The sequence below is a fragment of the Lolium perenne genome, chromosome 2 (genome assembly GCF_019359855.2).
Source record: "Lolium perenne isolate Kyuss_39 chromosome 2, Kyuss_2.0, whole genome shotgun sequence".
In the NCBI taxonomy this organism is placed as follows: Eukaryota; Viridiplantae; Streptophyta; class Magnoliopsida; order Poales; family Poaceae; genus Lolium; species Lolium perenne.
This window is the reverse complement of record NC_067245.2, coordinates 272059992-272080080: the sequence shown is the minus strand read 5'-3', so window position 1 is coordinate 272080080 and position 20089 is coordinate 272059992.

Below are 20089 nucleotides of genomic sequence, written 5' to 3'. Positions count from 1 at the left end.
AAAAATTCGAAATAGTCTGGCCATAGTCTAAATTTGACAGATACTTTTCATTTGGTTCTTTATATAAAACGTATGGAATGATTATAACCATATGTTACTGATGTCAAAAATTGTTTTCCTAATATTAACAACTAAATTAGTTAACTTATGGTTAAAATTTGGAAATAACCAATTGAGAAATAGCTTATGTATGCGTATGTTTTATGGATTTCATAATCTAGTTCTTATTTCATTTTGGTTGTTGGAATGACTCGATGTTTTATTTGGAGTTTATTTATATTTCAATACTTGGTTTTGTTTGATATTTCCTTTTTGAAACGTGTGTATGTTTATGTATGGTATTGTTTTTCTTTTCGCTACTATAGATTTCACAAAGAGTGACGGGATAATTTTTATCAAGGAAGTAATATTGATAATTATGTTGACAAGATAATTATTCTTCATCAATTAAAGGCAAGTTACACATGACCTTTTGTCCTACTATTTTTGATATGCATGTTTTACAAATATTTTCGTAGAAATCCATGTGTAGGGAAATTATGCTTTGCTATCCTAGTAGAGAGCCATAGGATTTCTTACCATGTTCCTTGTAGCCCTTTTATTAAAATGCGTATATTGTATGAGTGCTTAGCCAATTGCTTGGTAGACGTGGGATATGGGTTTTCAAAGAACAAAATCATTTATGAAAATTGACATGCGCCCATTCTGGGGTGATATGGTGAAAATATTTTTGAAATAAAAATTTATCAAAATGTTTTCCTTTGGGCGGAGTGGTATGTTGGGAGCGTCTACAAGAGCTGCATCCAGTGAGTGGCTCTGCAGACTCAGGTTTTGGTGGGGACCGCCGCCCAGGGTCAAAGAGACCTTCAAAGTTTCAGTTGAAGAAGCTTCCAGTACAACCACATGCTATATGGGCTCTGGCTTAGTCGTACATAGAGGGAAACCCTTGCATCGGTACCGCCATTGGAGAGGGGTCTTCGGATCATAGTTGCGGGCGGACTGGGATTATGTATAGGGGGCTTCTATGGAAAACTTCGTCATGATCCATGCCCGGTTAAGCCAAATGAAGGATACAACAAAAAGGATGGATTGTGACATGTGGGGAAAGTGTACAACCTCTGCAGAGTGTATGATCTAATCGATTAGCCGTGCTCCCGGATATGAGCAATTTGAGCAACTGAAGATTGAAGCGGATGAAGGATCTCCTATGTTTTCAAAACCTTTTCAAAAAAAATTGTTTTGGCATGCTAAGTTTATCCAGTGAGTGGCTCTGAACTTAGGATTGTCCAAACTGTTTTGCAATTACTACTTTCATCCAGTGAGTGACTCTGAATGTAGTGTTGCCTAAAATCTTAATGCATGCTAACTCTATCCAGTGAGTGGCTCTGGAGTTAGTTTAGCTTGTTTTGGGGTTGGGATGTAGGATGGTGAACCTTGGTGGATTCCTTGTGTTTGTCCAGTCCTATATTATTTTGTTTAAAAAAATTATATAAAGACAAAGAAAGTTTCTAAAAAGATTTTCACAAAACAAAATTGGCTTTACGCAAAATAAACCCTGAGCCTTCCTTTGACATACCTTTGCATGTATAAAAATATAAACCACTTTGCAACTTGTGTAACTTGCCAATACATTCAAAGTATTGACCAAATGTTTTTGGCTGTAACTTTACCTGTTGCAGATGACGAGTGAGGACGACTAGGATCACGGGCCTATACTCAACAAGCCATGTGGCGTTGATGAAGCCCAAGTTGTATCTTTATGTTTCCGCTGTAATGTGAGCCAGCCACTATGCTGTGCAAGTTGTATATGCAACTCTGGATTCAACGTTTGAGTAATAAAATGACATATGTTATATCTTGATATTCATTTGTTACTGTGTGTGCTAGCTATGATCCAGGGATAGCACAGTAAGCACAGAGATTCGAACCCTACCAGGTTCGGGTCGCTACATATTTTCACAAGAGGCAAATAATATCCAAGTAGAGATATTAATGGACATTAGAATTTGAATTTCTCATGAAGATGACATACCACATAGCAACTAGATAATCTCGCAATATCAATTCTAAGTGATATTCCTCATGTACACACATTGTTTAGGACATGAAATTCCGAAAGCAATTTCACTCCCCCAAAATGGGATTGTCCATTAATCGCTCATAAGAGCCATATAAGATACAACAAGATGCAAAGAGGCTCCAACACAAACACAAATACATGGTGTGCAACCCAACATGCATAGACTTGATTTCTCAAGCAAAACTATTAGGAAGCACAACATATACAAACACATGTTAGGAACAAAAACTAACACATGCAAAGGGGCGAGTAACTTTCAATATAAATGAGTTGAGCACATGTTACCGCAAGGAGGAACATTGATCATATGATAGAAGCAAGATAACCAAGACTTGGCTTGAGATTATATAAATGATGAAGATCCCTTAATTATTCATGATGTAGCCAAGTCTCCAATGCCCTCCAACAAGCACCTATTGATCAAGTTTTGGATTGTTGGTCCCCAACTAAGTTGGGTCCAAAGAGGTTAGTCACAATAGGCTTGGCAACCCAAATGGTTCTTTTCTTGACACCACTTTGAGCAACAACATATTTGGCAAACACATTGCCACCCTCATCCTTACGAAGAGAATAAACATCATCAATGGTGATAGAGTTGGATGAGGTACCAATAGTGCAAAAGGAGGAGATGTGTCCCTTCTCACGGCATATATAGCATGTTCTTTTCTTCTCCTTCTTCTCACTAGATTTCTCCACAATGGGAGCATTGGCTTGATTCTTCTTGGGAAGTGACATTTCTTCAACTTGAGGTTGAATATGAGGTTGAGCTTGAGGCCGCTTCCCTTTTTGCTTCTTCTTCAAAGGGAAAGATCTAACATGATGCCCTTCAATTTTGCACTTGAAGCAAACAATCTTGGCCGGGTCTTTGACTTGTAATTGGCCCTTCTTAATCTTGTTGTTCTTGGACTTGATCTTGTTGTTGGAGTTGAATCCAAGTCCACTCTTGTCATTGGGGGATTGTTGCACACTTAACATCTTATCAAGTTTGCATTTCCCTTCATGACCCTTTACCAAGTCGTTCTTCAAAGAAGAGACTTGGGCCTTGAGCTCTTTGATTTCCTCTACATGGTTAGTAACAACACAAGTACTAGAGGAAGTAGAACCTTCATTGTTAGAGCAACAAGGCAAGGAAGATAATTCATCACAAGATTTAGCAATATTATGAGTGGATGAATTACTAGGACTAGCACATGGCAATATACCATTTTGAGTAGTAGTGCTAGTACCCACATGAGGCTCACAAGGTGTTGCCTTAGATATTATAGACTCATGAGCTAACTTTAGCCAATCATGAGAGGCTAGAAGATCCTCATAGGAGCTAGAAAGCTTTCCATGATTTTCTTCCAATTTCCCATAATTGCTAGTTAGCAATTTAAGTTGAGCCCTTAGCTCAACATTCTCCTTCAAGATAGATGCTTCACAAGAAGTAGAGTTAGTAGCACAAGCATCATTATTAATAGAAATGGGAGAAGGCAAGTTGTCATGCTCTTTTAGATAAGAAGCTTTAAGTTGCTCATGCGACTCGGTGAGTTTGGTGAGCGCACTCTCAATAACCCTTGAGCCCTTTTTGAGTTGCTCAAAATCCTCAAGGAGTTTAGCATTAACAAACACAAGCTTATCATTTTTTAGCTTTAGTTCATTTGCCACCTCAAGAGCTCTATCATGGTTTTCCTTTTCTCTAGACAGTTCTAGAGCAAAGGTTTCCTCAAGAGCTTCCTTGGTGGTTTGTGAAGGAGATATGCCCTAGAGGCAATAATAAAGTGGTTATTATTTATATCTTTATGTTTATGATAAATGTTTATATATCATGCTAGAATTGTATTAACCGAAACATTAGTACATGTGTGATATGTAGACAAACAAGAAGTCCCTAGTATGCCTCTTAAACTAGCTTGTTGATTAATGGATGATTAGTTTCATAATCATGAACATTGGATGTTATTAATAACAAGGTTATGTCATTGTGTGAATGATATAATGGACACACCCAATTAAGCGTAGCATAAGATCTCGTCATTAAGTTATTTGCTATAAGCTTTCGATACATAGTTACCTAGTCCTTATGACCATGAGATCATGTAAATCACTTATACCGGAAAGGTACTTTGATTACATCAAACACCACTGCGTAAATGGGTGGCTATAAAGGTGGGATTAAGTATCCGGAAAGTATGAGTTGAGGCATATGGATCAACAGTGGGATTTGTCCATCCCGATGACGGATAGATATACTCTGGGCCCTCTCGGTGGAATGTCGTCTAATGTCTTGCAAGCATATGAATGAGTTCATAAGAGACCACATACCACGGTACGAGTAAAGAGTACTTGTCAGGAGACGAGCTTGAACAAGGTATAGAGTGATACCGAAGATCAAACCTCGGACAAGTAAAATATCGCGAGACAAAGGGAATTGGTAATATATGTGTATGGTTCATTCGATCACTAAAGTCATCGTTGAATATGTGGGAGCCATTATGGATCTCCAGATCCCGCTATTGGTTATTGGTCGGAGTGAGTACTCAACCATGTCCGCATAGTTCTCGAACCGTAGGGTGACACACTTAAAGTTGGATGTTGAAATGGTAGTTCTTGAATTATGGAATGGAGTTCGAATATTTGTTCGGAGTCCCGGATGAGATCCCGGACATCACGAGGAGTTCCGGAATGGTCCGGAGAATAAGATTCATATATAGGATGTCATTTTATGTGAAATAAAATGTCGCGGAAGGTTCTATGGAAGGTTCTAGAAGGTTCTAGAAAAGTCCGGAAGAAACCACCAAGGAAGGTGGAGTCCACAAGGGACTCCACCTCCATGGCCGGCCAGCTCCTAGTGGGGGTGGAGTCCCAAGTGGACTCCACCATAGGGGGCCGGCCACCCCCACATGGGAGGTGGGAATCCCACCTTTGGGTGGGAGTCCTAGTTGGGCTAGGTTTGCCCCCTCCTATGGAAGGTTTTGGTTTCGGGTCTTATTCGAAGACTTGGACACCAACACTTGGGATCCACCTATATAATGAGGGGCCAAGGGAGGGGGCCGGCCACCCCAAGACCATAGCTTGGCCGCCCCCCTTGAGTGGCCGGCCACCCCCTCCCAAACCCTAGCTTTGCTCCTCCACTTCATATTTCCCGCGTAGCTTAGCGAAGCTCCGCCGGACTTCTACACCGCCACCGACACCACGCCGTCGTGCTGTCGGATTCAAGAGGAGCTACTACTTCCGCTGCCCGCTGGAACGGGGAGGTGGACGTCGTCTTCATCAACAACCGAACGTGTGACCGAGTACGGAGGTGCTGCCCGTTCGTGGCGCCGGAACCGATCGTGATCAAGATCTTCTACGCGCTTTTGCAAGCGGCAAGTGATCGTCTACCGCAGCAACAAGAGCCTCATCTTGTAGGCTTTGGAATCTCTTCAAGGGTGAGACTCGATACCCCCTCGTTGCTACCGTCTTCTAGATTGCATCTTGGCTTGGATTGCGTGTTCGCGGTAGGAAAATTTTTGTTTTCTATGCAACGTTATCCTGCAAAGTGGTATCGTAGCCGTGTCTATGCATAGATGGTTGCACGAGTAGAACACAATGGTTTGTGGGCGTTGATGCTCTTGTTATCTTTAGTTTGAGTACTTTGCATCTTTATGGCATAGTGGGATGAAGCGGCTCGGACTAACTTTACATGACCGCGTTCATGAGACTTGTTCCTCGTTCGACATGCAACTTGTATTGCATAAGAGGCTTTGCGGGTGTCTCTCCTACTATAGTAAAGATTCAATTTACTCTTCTATTGACAACATTAGTATCAACGTTGTGGTTCATGTTCGTAGGTAGATTAGATCTATAACGAAAACCCTAAACCACGTAAAATATGCAAACCAAATTAGAGAGCGTCTAACTTGTTTTTGCAGGGTTTGGTGATGTGATATGGCCATAATGTGATGATGAATATGTATGAGATGATCATTATTGTATTGTGGCAACCGGCAGGAGCCTTATGGTTGTCTTTAAATTTCATGTTGAGTAGTATTTCAAAGTAGTTGTAATAGTTGCTACATGGAGGACAATCATGAAGACGGTGCCATTGACCTTGGTGCTTCGCCGACGATGATGGAGATCATGCCCGAAGATGATGGAGATCATGTCCGTGCTTTGGAGATGAAGATCAAAGGCGCAAAGACAAAAGGGCCATATCATATCACATATGAACTGCATGTGATGTTAATCCTTTTATGCATCTTATTTTGCTTAGATCGCGACGGTAGCATTATAAGATGATCTCTCACTAAAATCTCAAGATAATAAAGTGTTCATCCTTAGTAGCACCGTTATCATGTCTTATCGTTTCGAAGCATCTCGTGATGATCGGATGTGATAGATTCGATAAGTACATACAACGGGTGCAAGACAGTTTTGCACATGCGGATACTAAGGTGGCCTTGACGAGCCTAGCATGTACGTACATGGTCTCGAACACGTGATACCGAAAGGTAGAGCATGAATCATATGGTTGATATGATGAACACTTTGAGTGTTCGCCATTGAAATCACACCTTTTCTCGTGATGATCGGGTTTAGGTGCGGTGGATTTGGTTCGTGTGATCACTAAGACAATGCGAGGGATATTGTTTTGAGTGGGAGTTCACTTAGGTTTTTAATTATGTTGAATTAAAATTTGAACTCAATATGTCATAAACTTAGTCTAAACTATTGCAAATATATGTTGTAGAGATGGCGTCCCCAATCAATTTTAATCAGTTCCTAGAGAAAGAGAAACTTAAGAGCAACGGTAGCAACTTCACCGACTGGTTCCGTCATGTGAGGATCTTCCTCTCTGGCGGAAATCTGCAATTTGTGCTTGATGCACCGCTAGGTGACCCTCCTGCAGAAGATGAATCCGATGAAGTAAAAGCTGTTTACGCGACTCGGAAAACTCGGTACTCTCAAGTTCAGTGTGCCATCCCGTGCAGTCCGGAATCCGATCTTCAAAAATGTTTTGAGCACCATGATCCTCATGAGTTGATGAATGAGCTGAAAGCTATATTCGAGACTCATGCGGCGATGGAATGCTATGAAGCATCGAAACATTTCTTCACTGTATGATGGAAGAAGGCAGCTCCGTTAGTGAGCACATGCTCGCCATGACCGGGCATGCGAAGAAACTCGATGACTTGGGAATAGTGATTCCTAACAGATCGGGGATTAATCGTGTCCTTCAATCACCGCCACCAAGTTACAAGAACTTTGTGATGAACTACAATATGCAGAACATGAACAAGGAGTTACCTCGAACTCTTTGGCATGCTAAAAGCTTCTGAGATTGAGATCAAGAAAGAGCACCAAGTGTTGATGTTCAACAAGACCACCAGTTTTCAAGAAACAGGGCAAGTATAAGGGAAAATTCAAGAAGGGTGGCAAGAAAGCTGCCACGCCTCCTATGAAACCTAAGAACGGCCCTAAGCCCGATGCCGAGTGCTATTACCGCAAGGAGAAGGGACACTGTAAGAGTAAGTGATCCAAGTTTATGGCAGATACGTAGAGCGTCCTTGTCAAGAAGAAGACAGAAGCGATATCTCATAGACATGTTATACATGTTTATCTCACTGGTTCACGTTCTAGTACTGGTATTTGATCTTGGTTCGGTTGCTCATATTTGTAACTCGAAACAGAACTAAAGAATAAACGACAACTACCGAAAGATGAAGTGACGATGCGCGTTGGAAATGGATCCAAGGTCAATGTGATCGCAATCGGCACACTTCCTCTACATCTACCTTCGGGATTAGTTTTAAGCCTAAATAATTGCTATTATGTACTGCGTTGAGCATGAACATTATATCTGGATCTTGTTTAATGCAAGACGGTTATTCATTCAAATCTGAGAATAATGGTTGTTCTATTTTTATGAATAATATCTTTTATGGTCGAGCACCACAAAAGAATGGCTTATTTCTGTTAGATCTCGATAGTAGTGATACGCACATACATAACATTGATGCTAAGCGAATTAAACTTAATGATAATTCTACTTATATGTGGCACGCTGCCTTGGTCATATTGGAGTGAAACGCATAAAGAAACTCCATACTGATGGATTACTTGAATCACTTGACTTTGAGTCACTTGATAGATGCAAAGCATGTCTAATGGGAAAAATGACAAAGACTCCATTTTCTGGTATGATGGAGCGAGCTACTGACTTATTAGAAATCATACATACCGATGTATGTGGACCAATGAGCGTAGCATCGCGCGGTGGTTATCGTTATGTTCTAACCTTCACAGATGATCTGAGTAGATATGGGTATATCTATTTCATGAAACATAAATCCGAAACTTTCGAGAAGTTTAAGGAATTTCAAAGTGAAGTAGAAAATCAACGTAACAAGAAGATCAAATTTCTACGATCTGATCGTGGAGGTGAATATCTGAGTTATGAGTTTGGCATGCATTTAAAGAAATGCGGAATACTTTCACAATTGACACCGCCGGGAACACCTCAACGAAACGGTGTGTCCGAACGTCGTAATCGAACTCTCTTAGATATGGTTCGTAGTATGATGTCTCTTACTGATTTGCCGTTATCATTTTGGAGTTATGCATTAGAGACAGCCGCATTCACTTTAAATAGAGCACCATCAAAATCCGTAGAAACGACACCGTATGAATTATGGTTTAATAAGAAACCTAAGTCATCGTTCTGAAAGTTTGGGGTTGCGAAGCCTATGTAAAGAAGTTACAACCGGACAAGCTAGAACCCAAAGCGGAGAAATGCGTCTTCATAGGATACCCTAAGGAAACTATAGGGTACACTTTCTATCACAGATCCGAAGGCAAAATCTTTGTTGCTAAGAACGGAACCTTTCTTGAGAAAGAATTTCTCACTAAAGAAGTGACTGGAAGAAAAGTAGAACTCGATGAGATTGATGAATCTATACTCGTTGATCGAGTAGCGCGATCGAAGTTGTACTGCACGCCTACACCGGCAACAGAGGAAGCTAATGATAATGATCATGAAACTTCGAACGAGGAAACTACCGAACCTCGCAGATCGACAAGGGAACGTGCCACTCCTGATTGGTATGATCCTTGTCTAAATGTCATGATTGTAGATAACAATGATGAGGACCCTGCGACGTATGAAGAAGCAATGATGAGCCTAGATTCCAACAAATGGCAAGAAGCCATGAAATCCGAAATGGGATCCATGTATGATAACAAAGTATGGACTTTGGTAGACTTACCTGATAGCCGAAAGGCTGTCGAGAATAAATGGATCTTCAAGAGAAAAACAGATGCTGATGGTAATATTACTGTCTATAAAGCTCGACTTGTCGCAAAGGGTTTCCGACAAATTCAAGGAGTTGACTACGATGAGACTTTCTCACCTGTAGCGAAGCTAAAATCTGTGAGGATTTTGTTAGCAATAGCTGCATTTTTCGATTATGAGATTTGGCAGATGGATGTCAAAACGGCGTTCCTTAATGGAGACATTGAGGAAGAGTTGTATATGGTACAACCCAAAGGTTTTGTCGATCCTAAAAATGCTGACAAAGTATGCAAACTTCAGCGTTCAATCTATGGACTGAAGCAAGCATCAAGAAGTTGGAACCGACGCTTTGATAAGGTGATCAAAGACTTCGGGTTTATACAGTGTCATGGAGAGGCCTGTATTTACAAGAAAGTGAGTGGGAGCTCTGTAGCATTCCTGATATTATATGTAGATGACATATTATTGATCGGAAATGATATAGAACTATTAAGCAGTGTTAAGGGTTATTTGAATAATAGCTTTTCAATGAAAGACCTTGGTGAAGCATCGTATATATTAGGCATCAAGATTTATAGAGATAGATCAAGACACCTAATAGGGCTATCACAGAGTACATATCTGGACAAGATTCTAAAGAAGTTTAGAATGGACGAAAGTAAGAAAGGGTTCTTACCTATGTTACTGTGCAAGGTATTGAGTAAAACTCAAGGACCGGCTACGGCGTAAGAAAGAGAAAGGATGAGTAATATCCCCTATGCCTCGGCAGTAGGATCTATCATGTATGCCATGCTATGTACTAGACCGGATATATCACATGCTGTTAGTTTGACTAGCAGATATCAAAGTGATCCAGGAACACTGGACAGCGGTCAAGAATATCCTGAAGTACTTGAAAAGAACTAAGGATATGTTTCTTTGCTATGGAGGTGACCAAGAGCTCGTTGTAAACGGTTACACCGATGCAAGTTGGAACACTGATCCTGATGACTCTAAGTCACAATGCAGGTACGTGTTTATATTGAATGGTCTTTGCGATGGTGGGCAAGCTCGAAGCAGGCACGGTGGCGAAGTCTTCAACAGAATCAGAGTACATAGCGGCTTCAGAGGCTTCATCGAAGCGGTATGGATGAAGAGGTTCATTGTAGAGCTCGGTGTGGTTCCTAGTGCATTGGACCCATTAATCATTTACTGTGATAACATGGGTGCCATCGCCAATGCACAAGAGCCAAGGTCACACAAGAGGCTGAAGCATATCAAGCTGCGTTACCACTCGATTCGCGAGTACATCGAAGATGGAGAAGTAAAGATTTGCAAAGTACACACTGATCTGAATGTAGCAGATCCGTTGACTAAAGCTCTCCCTAGGGCAAAGCATGACCAACACCAGAATGCCATGGGTGTTAGGTATATTACAATGTAATCTAGATTATTGACTCTAGTGCAAGTGGGAGACTGAAGGAGATATGCCCTAGAGGCAATAATAAAGTGGTTATTATTTATATCTTTATGTTTATGATAAATGTTTATATATCATGCTAGAATTGTATTAACCGAAACATTAGTACATGTGTGATATGTAGACAAACAAGAAGTCCCTAGTATGCCTCTTAAACTAGCTTGTTGATTAATGGATGATTAGTTTCATAATCATGAACATTGGATGTTATTAATAACAAGGTTATGTCATTGTGTGAATGATATAATGGACACACCCAATTAAGCGTAGCATAAGATCTCGTCATTAAGTTATTTGCTATAAGCTTTCGATACATAGTTACCTAGTCCTTATGACCATGAGATCATGTAAATCACTTATACCGGAAAGGTACTTTGATTACATCAAACACCACTGCGTAAATGGGTGGCTATAAAGGTGGGATTAAGTATCCTAAAGTATGAGTTGAGGCATATGGATCAACAAGTGGGATTTGTCCATCCCGATGACGGATAGATATACTCCTGGGCCCTCTCGGTGGAATGTCGTCTAATGTCTTGCAAGCATATGAATGAGTTCATAAGAGACCACATACCACGGTGCGAGTAAAGAGTACTTGTCAGAGACGAGCTTGAACAAGGTATAGAGTGATACCGAAGATCAAACCTCGGACAAGTAAAATATCGCGAGACAAAGGGAATTGGTAATATATGTGTATGGTTCATTCGATCACTAAAGTCATCGTTGAATATGTGGGAGCCATTATGGATCTCCAGATCCCGCTATTGGTTATTGGTCGGAGTGAGTACTCAACCATGTCCGCATAGTTCTCGAACCGTAGGGTGACACACTTAAAGTTGGATGTTGAAATGGTAGTTCTTGAATTATGGAATGGAGTTCGAATATTTGTTCGGAGTCCCGGATGAGATCCCGGACATCACGAGGAGTTCCGGAATGGTCCGGAGAATAAGATTCATATATAGGATGTCATTTTATGTGAAATAAAATGTCGCGGAAGGTTCTATGGAAGGTTCTAGAAGGTTCTAGAAAAGTCCGGAAGAAACCACCAAGGAAGGTGGAGTCCACAAGGGACTCCACCTCCATGGCCGGCCAGCCCTAGTGGGGGTGGAGTCCCAAGTGGACTCCACCATAGGGGGCCGGCCAACCCCACATGGGAGGTGGGAATCCCACCTTTGGGTGGGAGTCCTAGTTGGGCTAGGTTTGCCCCCTCCTATGGAAGGTTTTGGTTTCGGGTCTTATTCGAAGACTTGGACACCAACACTTGGGATCCACCTATATAATGAGGGGCCAAGGGAGGGGGCCGGCCACCCCAAGACCATAGCTTGGCCGCCCCCCTTGAGTGGCCGGCCACCCCCTCCCAAACCCTAGCTTTGCTCCTCCACTTCATATTTCCCGCGTAGCTTAGCGAAGCTCCGCCGGACTTCTACACCGCCACCGACACCACGCCGTCGTGCTGTCGGATTCAAGAGGAGCTACTACTTCCGCTGCCCGCTGGAACGGGGAGGTGGACGTCGTCTTCATCAACAACCGAACGTGTGACCGAGTACGGAGGTGCTGCCCGTTCGTGGCGCCGGAACCGATCGTGATCAAGATCTTCTACGCGCTTTTGCAAGCGGCAAGTGATCGTCTACCGCAGCAACAAGAGCCTCATCTTGTAGGCTTTGGAATCTCTTCAAGGGTGAGACTCGATACCCCCTCGTTGCTACCGTCTTCTAGATTGCATCTTGGCTTGGATTGCGTGTTCGCGGTAGGAAAATTTTTGTTTTCTATGCAACGTTATCCTACAGTTTGTTCTTCTTCAAGTTCATCCTTTAGAGATGCCACATCATTGGCAGACTCTCGTTCAAGAGCACCCATTTTATCAATGGTGTTCTCATGCATCCAAATAAGTTTTTGGCTCTCAATAGCGGTAGTCAAGATTTCAAACAAGTGAGTGCTAGCAATTTTATCTTTGCAAATAACCTTGAATACGCTCTTACCCTTATCGCGTAGAGAGACAACCCAATCCTCTTCTTCATATTCATCCTCATCCTTATCACCACGAGACATATCAGGTTCCATGGTAGGAGGTACCGTGGAACCCTTGGCCATAAGGCATTTATGAGGACCGTGAGATAAAGATGAGGAGTTACTTGAGGCTCCTTTCAAGATCTTGTCTTTACCAATAGAATCTTTGGTTTCCTCTACATTGTTAGACACACAACAACTAGAGGAAATAGAAGCATTTTTATCATGGCCACAAGACAATGCAAGCATATCATCATTAGATTTATTCAAGCAACTTACACATGATATGCAAGGACTATCAACACAAGCATGTAAATCATTTCTAGTGCTAGATGTGTTTGAGTCCGTAGATGAAGCATTGCAATGAGATAGAGATGAAGAATCATCTATAGTAAGCTCAATATCAACATTGCAATTTTCATCACCACTCACCATATCATTACCTTGTGTCTTGACACACTTTGGTGAAGTGGATGAAGATGAGAACTCATCACGGCCGGAAGTGGAAGTAATACAATCATCCTTAATAATATTGGACACATCATATTTGTCTTGAAGCTTTGTCCATAATTCATGAGAGCTCCCAAAAGGCATGATTGACGAAGTAACTACATTGCTCACAACAATGGAAAACTCATGAGAAGCAAGAGCATCGAGGCAAGAGTTTTTCTCCTCCTCAAGAGATAAATTTTGAGGATCCTTAGGAAAAGAAAAATCCATGCCAAGATATCGCTCCATGTCCGGGGACATACCCCGTAAGATTTTAAGCACATAAATTTTCCATAGATCATAATTTGTGCCATCAAATATAAACAAGTTATTGTGCGCTAATCCCCTAACCGACATCTTTACTCTCAAGGCGGTGAAGCCTAAGAATGAGAGACCTTGCTCTGATACCAATTGAAAGGACACAGATGTCGCCTAGAGGGGGGGGTGAATAGGCGATTTAAAACTTTTACGAGATGGGCTTAACAAATGCGGAATAAAACCAGCGTTTACTTTGTCAAGCCCAAAGCCTATATACTATGGTTCACCTATGTGCACCAACAACTTATGCTAAGCAATACAAGCAAGTATGTGATAGCAAGATATATATAACTTCAAGCACGATGGCTATCACAAGGTAAAGTGCATAAGTAAAGAGCTCGGGTATAGAGATAACCGAGGCACACGGGAGACGACGATGTAGCCCGAAGTTCACACTCTTGCGAGTGCTACTCTCCGTTGGAGCGGTGTGGAGGACAAGTCACTCCAAATGCATGAGGGCCACCGTATTCTCCTCGAGAATTCCCACCAAGAGGGATGTCCTCGATCCACTATGTAACCTTAGGGAGGTTACCGAACCCGCACAAAGCTTGGGGCTATGTCCACAACTTAATTGGAGGCTCCCAACAAATTGCCACAAAGGCCTTGCCCTTGAAGAATCTCCACAACTTAATTGGAGTCCCCAAGAACACCACTAAGATGCCACAAAGGCCTTGCCCTTGAAGATTCTCCACAACTTAATTGGAGTCCCCAAGGACACCACAAAGATGCCACAAAGGCCTGGAAACCGTCTAGGGTTCCAAGAACCCAAGAGTAACAACTTTCTTGCTTTCACCTCCACGAATCACCGTGGAGATCTCAAACCGATGCACCAAATGCAATGGCAAGAACACCACAAAGATGCTCAAGTCCTTCTCTCTCAAATTCCAACAAAGCTACAAAAGCTATTGAGGGAATAAGAGAGGAAGAACAAAGGAATTCACAAAGAACACCAAGATCAAGATCTAGAGAGTTCCACTCACAAAGAGATGGATTTGATTGGTAGAAATGTAGATCTAGATCTCCTCTCTCTTTTCCCTCAAATGGGGGCAAGAATCATGGAGGGATTGAGAGATAGAGCAAGCTTCTCTAGTTCAACAATGGAGGAGAGAGAGAGTGAGAGAAGCACTTTGTTCCAATGGGGAAGAAAGCTATTTATATGAGAAGATGCTCCAAATCTGACCGTTATGCACGTTTATGTATAACACCGGAAGTTCCGGCCACAGGGGCCGGAAGTTCCGGCTGGATCCCTTCGCACCTGAGCATCTGATGGACTGAGTGTAGGCGGAACTAGGGCGGAACTTCCGGTGACCGGAAGTTCCGGCCAAGTTCCGGCCTACTTCCGGAAAAGCGCGAAAACCATACTGGAACTATCTGCGAGTAAAAACGATGTTTCCGGAACTTGCCCGGAAGTTGGGCGGAAGTTCCGCTGACCGGAACTTCCGGCCAACAGCACCGGAACTTCCGGCCAGCGAACTTCGAGCTTCAACGTGACGGGCGCTGAGGATCTGCTGAGAGGAGCATCTGCGCGGAACTTCTGCCAGAAGAGGCCGGAACTTCCGCCAGGAGCAAAAGACAAACCGGTAAAACCTCCAACCTCGAAAATGCAATAAGTTGAGTTAGGAAACTCGGTTTTAAGTGAAACCAATTTTGTTGGAAAGAGGACGACAAGAGCTACCCAACAAAAAAGCAACACCTCAACACCTCAACATGAGAAACCGAGAAAATCGCCAAACTAGAGGGGGGTGATTTTCTATTATTTTTAGAGGTGCATTCCACTTGAGGTCGATGATGACGATCTTGACCGCAACAAGATGGAACGCCTTTCTTGCTTGTGCTTGCTTGACGAAGTCTTGTAGATTGCTCCCCCATAAACCACCATGGGAGAGCTTCTTCTTCGGCGCAGCTTCACATATCCATGATCACCATATGGATGGCAAGACTCAATCAAAGGATCTCTTCAAGATGGCTCATCTTGAACTAGCACTTCATTTCTCCATGGCAAGCTTCAAGCTTATGATCTCTTCGAGTTGGCTCATCTTGAACTTGCACTTCATTTCTTCATTCTTCATCATGTTGATGTCTTGAAGTAACTTGAGGGCTCACTTCATCTTCATCTTCAAGACATACTTGACACTTGATATCCTTCATCAATTTCTTCTTATTGCAACCTAATACAAACATGTTGATGTCTTGAAGTAACTTGATGGCTCACTTCATCTTCAAGACATACTTGACACTTGATATCCTTCATCAAATTCTTCTTATTGCAACCTTGAAGCCAACATATGGTTCAAGAATTGCCTATGGACAACTCCTACAAATATAACTCAATGCAAACATTAGTCCATATGGATTGTCATTAATTACCAAAACCACACATGGGGGCTCCATGCACTTTCACATGGTTGCTTCAGATCTTGATTGGCATGTGTCTTGCTGCAACCAGTCGATGATTGCTGCGGATCTTGCTTTGCTCAGGCTCTGTAGAATTTAGATCTGGTTTACTGCAGTCCCTATATGATTACCTACTGCCGATCTTGCTTGCTGTATGCAACCAGTTAATTAGTGATGCGGATCTTGCCTGACGTGGGTCTCGCTGCAACCAGTCCGTGATTGTTGGGGGATTTTACTTGGCTTGGGCTCTGTAGATTGTACATCTAGTTTACTGCAGTCCATATATGATTTGCTGCTACAGATCTTTCTTGCTGCAACTAGTACATAATATGATTACCTGCTGCGGATCTTGCTTGGTACAGATCTTTACCAAGGCATGCCCTTTTATATTTCATCGATGAACATTTATATTGCCCTTTTATCCTGTGTTGATGAAACTTCTCCCAAACAAAGTTTGGTTTCCCTGTTTACCTGTACATGCCTACAGCTTTATCTGTGTACATGTCTATTGTTGTATGAAGGGATATGTCTAATGATTATAACCTGTTATCTTCTTAGGTAATACTATCAAGGTCTGACCTACTTCAAGGAGCAAGGTGAACCAGGTGATTGTTGATCAACATGAACCTATGTTGCTTGGTTCTTTAATTGCATCCATATGTTGTATCTGCTGTCACTAATTGTTATTCTTTTCGTGCCAGCACATATCCAACCCATCAACATCAGGCATGGCAAAGACTGGGAAGAAGCAGCTAGCTGGTATGCGGCTTCATCCTAACATCATCGTGTCTAATTGATGCTTTTAATCGGGTGCTGGGGTTTTTTGGTTCTGTCTGAATATTTCTGTACCCTAGGATTAAATGAAACTAAAAGCTGAAAATTGCTATGATTAAACAATTTACCTTAGTTGTTCGAGTTGGCTTGCTTCTATGCATTTCAACCATCAATCTAATGGTTACATATTTCTCCCATACATGTAAAGAAGCGCCCCTCACCGAGATAGAGAAGGACAGGGCTAGGACAATGATGCGGAACAACCGTGTCTTGCAGTCCCTGGGTATTCCCGCCGTAGTGTCAATATTTAGGAAGTCACGTGGTGGTCAAGGTGGAGGTGGTTTCACACTTTCAAATGATGAGTCATCTGCAATAACACAAGGCGAGAGCTCAGATTATCATCCGAGCAATGACCAATTGGTTGACCAGGAGGATGGGGAGGTTGAAGGGAGTATAGGGGAACACATTGAGAAGGTGCATTCTGGTTATCATCTTTGGAGGGCTGGCATTACTTGTATCTGTTTTCTTATTTTTGTCTTGCTATAACCTGTGATGTAATGCCATTTTTGTTTTGCTATTTTTGCGAGGCATTGAAGGATCCCAAGAGTAGAAAGAAAAAGGCATCTGTTGGAAAGACAAGCCCAGGGAGGAGGAGTAAGAGGTTGCAGAAGGAACAAAGTTCAATGCCTCCTGGTAGAGTGTTTGCTGATGCTCCAGGAGGGAGAAAGAGGCATCTGGAACCTGTTGCTGAGGCTCCTTCCAAAAGAGTCACCAGGAGGACATCAAGTGAAGCGTCTGCAACCAACAATGAAGATACTCCGCCCCGCAACAATCGCAGTAGCTCACCGCAGATTGATGAAAGGATCAATGAAGGAAGCACTGTTCGCAGGGACATAGGTCCTACTGCATCTGATGTCATGGACCATCAGCACTTTGATTCTGATGGTTTTCTTGATCCCGAGGATGATGAAGGCAAGTTTTTGTTGGACAGCTGTCCTCACTATCTACTGCCTTTTTTGTTTATCTTTATAAACTCTTTTGGATGTGGGTGCTGCTTTCTGACATGATCTTTGTATGTATGCTATTCAGGTGGAACCACTGCTGCAGGTGGCCGTAAAAGGAAGGGCACCGGGCTGGAGTAGATTTGCAAGGGGATGGGAGTCAAGCTTACCATTGAGATTCCTCCAGGGCTGAAACGTCCTGAGAAGCCTTTGCCTGCTGCCAAGTTTGCATCGGAGGGTGGAATGCTTGCAAGAGGCCAGATGCCACTCCTTCCGCATTTCAAGTTGTACAAGAGGGATGAGAATTTGTTGGCCGACTTCGTTGGAAAGATGGGGGTAATCTTCTTCATCACCAGTTCATTAGTTAGATGATAGGACTGCTTGCTTGATAGTTCATAGTTCATGATAACTAACCTCGTCCTTGCCCTTGTTTGCTTTGTAGGCAAATTTCAACATGGACACAGAGTCGGAAGACATCCAGAAGACTTGCTATGACGTACTGCGGAAAGTGTCGAAGAACAGGCGCTACATCCTGAAAAGGGACTACTTCGACAAAGTACCAGCAAATGAAGTCAGCATCAAGTCCCCTGTTAAGGATGTCTCAGATGAAGAATGGGAAGCTCTAACTGCTCTGTGGGTAACCCCAAGACACAGGGTATGTTTTTTGCTTCAGTTGCAGTCATTAGTGCTTGCATGGTAGACATGATGCTCATCGTTATAGTGTGCACATTGCTGAATATCATGATTGTGCCCTTCTGCAGAACACATGTACCAAGAACAAGGACAGTCGTGCTGCGGTCAAATTTGGCCAAAAGACTGGCTCTCGTAGCTATGCTGCTCATCTGTATGCAACTGTAAGAACACTCTTACAGAATTTCCTTTTGCATCTTACTCTTGTCTCCACAAGCTTTATGTTCTGATTCTTGGTGAACATCATTTCCAGAGGGAGGAGCGCAGAGGTGAAGAGCTAGATGCAGTTGACATCTTTAAGGCGACCCATCACAGCAAGAAGGATGGTTTCTCTGAGGAAGCTCTAGCTGCAATAGTAAGTGCTTGTTCATTTCACTTTTGTGAACCATTCTTGGACCTATGCTTTTCCTGAATTGATGACTCTTTTGGAAACGGATCTCCAGGCTGATATGGAAGCTGAGATGGCTATTCCTGTGCCAGAAGGTGCACTGCCAAGGTCTGCAGTCGCTGTTGTTGCACATGTTCTTAGCAAGGAAGCCAAGCACAACACTTTCCTGAAGAATGCTGGACTTCAGCCCAGTTCCACTGTCAAGCTCAACAAGCCCACCACAGCTGCTGTATCGGCGCATGTTCATGACCTGGAAGCACAGCTGAAGAGGTCCCAGGAGGAAGCTGAACAGATGAAGCAGCAGTTTGCTGCCATCATGGAAGAAGCAGCTGCCCATAAGGAGAAGCAAGCGGCAAATGAAGCGGCACAAGCTCAGCGCGACAAGGACTACATGGAGCTCCTCAAGCGGACTGAGGAAAGTGATAGGAGGCTTGCTCACATGATGTCCATCTTCGGAGCTTCTGCGAATTAGCTCCTGCTACTGGTCGTATCCCTTTTTTGTGTCCCGCCATGGAACTTGGTCACATCCTGGCAGCGTGACAATAACTTGGTCATATTTGTGAACTTCTTATTGGTGAATCTGTGAACTTTCTTGACATGTTGGTGAATCTGTGAACTTTCTTGACATGTTGGTGAATCTATAAACCTGGTCATTTTGCTGATGTGACTCTGCTGTGAAATTTGCAGATTCGAAATGTTGTCTTTTATATTTTGCTGTTGAATTTCCTAATTTAATATATGCACTGTTGGGCTATTGTGGGCTCTTAAAAGGCCAAGGCCCAAAGTAGCCTAGAAATATATGGGCTCTTGAAAGGCTACAGCCCAACAAATAATTGACCCTAAAAAGGCTGAGGCCCAAAACCTTTGTGGACCCTAAAAAGGCCTAGGCCCAAAATCTTCATGGACCCTAAAAGGCCAAGGCCCAAAACCATAATGGACCCTAAAAAGGCCAAGGCCCAAAAGTGTAACGGACACTAAAAAGGCCAAAACCCAAAACTGTAATGGGTCCTAAAAAGGCCACGGCCCAAAACTGTAATGGGTCCTAAAAAGGCCACGGCCCAAAACTGTAAAGGGTCCTAAAAAGGCCACGACCCAAAACTATAATGGGTCCTAAAAAGGCCACGACCCAAAACTGTAATGGGTCCTAAAAAGGCCACGGCCCAAAACTGTAATGGGTCCTAAAAAGGCCACGGCCCAAGACTTTAAACAGGCCAGGCCCAATGAAAATTGGCCCAGG